The sequence below is a fragment of the Mus caroli genome, chromosome 15, assembly GCF_900094665.2.
Source record: "Mus caroli chromosome 15, CAROLI_EIJ_v1.1, whole genome shotgun sequence".
NCBI lineage: Eukaryota > Metazoa > Chordata > Mammalia > Rodentia > Muridae > Mus > Mus caroli.
In genome coordinates this window covers 78,031,861-78,033,560 of record NC_034584.1, presented here as the reverse complement: position 1 = coordinate 78,033,560, position 1,700 = coordinate 78,031,861, and the positions used below count along the sequence as shown (strand labels likewise).

At 44.9% G+C, this 1,700-nt stretch overlaps 1 protein-coding gene and 1 pseudogene across 4 annotated transcripts in view; one reads left to right on the top strand and one right to left on the bottom strand.

Annotated features, from left to right (window-relative positions):
• Efcab6 (EF-hand calcium binding domain 6) overlaps positions 1 to 1,700 on the top strand; it is a 187,378-nt gene that overhangs the window by 21,399 nt on the left and 164,279 nt on the right. The window lies entirely within an intron of this gene.
• On the bottom strand, positions 128 to 524 carry LOC110310378 (annotated as a pseudogene).

The window sequence follows — 1,700 nt, the reverse complement described above, 5'->3', positions numbered from 1 at the left end:
TGCTGCTGCTGCTGCTGCTGCTGCTGCTGCTGCTGCTTCTTCTTCTTCTTCTTCTTCTTCTTCTTCTTCTTCTTCTTCTTCTTCTTCTTCTTCTTGCAGTTCTGCAACTTTATTTGGCATGAGCAGGTTAGTTCTCACCCACATTGACCGTCTGTAGATTTTTGAATGTGGTAACAGGCGCGTAAGTTATCAGCGTGTAAAGCTTGTTTGGTGAATCCTCATCCCCATTATGTTTTCTGGGCAAGCGTACTCGGATGCGCTATGGAACGTTCCTTATTCCCTTGGCTCAGATGGCTTTATTGAGCCTGGTGTCAATTCGCACATCTGGTGTCCCCATTTCCTTCAAGGCAAACTTCTGAATTTTCTTTGAGTGCCCAAGGAGCACGCTTCTTGAAGCCCACGCCATGGATGTGCTTGTGAATGTTGATGGTGTATTCTCGGGTCACCACCTCGTTGATGGCAGAACGGCCCTTCTTCTTCTTGCCACCCTTCTTTGCAGGAGCCATTCTGCCGGGCCCAAGTTGGAAAGGGGCTTCCTTCCTTCTTAACCATAGTCTGGCTTCATGCTATGCTGGTGCTTTTAAAAGCCTATTTCATTTTAGAATGTGATGTCTACACCGCCCCCAGGCTGATTTGCATGTGGTTAACACAAGGGATGAAGTGTTATGAACACACAGTAGATGGTACATGTCACCTGGTTCTTGTTTCAGCCCCAGGAGGTTGTCACCTTTCTCCCGCTGACTTTAAAAAAAAATGTGCAATTTAGTGGGGTGTGGTGGAACGCACTGTAACCCCAACACTAGGGAAACTAAGGCAAGAAGATCTCACATTCCAGCCTAGCCTGGGTTACATAGCCAGCTGGCAGCCAGTCTGAGCTATTGAGTGTTGTGACTTTTGTTTCTTCTTGTGCAGATTTCATGGCTCTTCCTTGGTTCAGTTCTGCCTTTCAGGAAGTGCTCAACCATTTTTAGTCAAAGTAATATTTAGTTCTATCTTCTTTCAGGCATTTGGTATTGTCCCTGTGGGCCACCACAGATCTCTGTTTTAAAAACATTCTGTTCTCTGTATTTTTCAGAGTGGATATCAGGCGTCTACCAATTCCCCAATCTACTGGGTTTCCCTTACCCTCCTGGGGTTGCTGTTGGTCCATCATCCTCTGAGACTGCAACTTTAGACACTGTGTTTTTGTTTGTTTGTTTTAAACGTATATGAGTACACTGTAGCTGTCTTCAGACACAGAAAAGAGAATATCAGATCCCATTACAGATGGTTGTGAGCCACCATGTGGTTGCTGGGAATTGAACTCAGGACCTCTGGAAGAGCAGACAGTGCTCTTAACTGCTGAGCCATCTCTCCAGCACTAGACATTGTGCTTTAACATCCAGGATGTCACATGACTCATCTCTCTGCTTGTTTGATTTCCCCTTTCTGTTTGTCTTTCTTTTACTTCATTAAGCACAGTGGAAAGTGCTGCTCTCAAGCCCTTGCCTGGAACACCTAACACGTTGCTCCTCTCTCAGTTGACCCCACGGATGGTCTTATTTATCTGCTGAGAAGGGTTATATTTCTTGGTTGCTCATATTTGAGTATGTTTTTTTTTTATATTTTTATTACATATTTTCCTCAATTACATTTCCAATGCTATCCCAAAAGTCCCCCATAGCGCCCCCCACTTCCCTACCCACCCATTCCCATTCTTT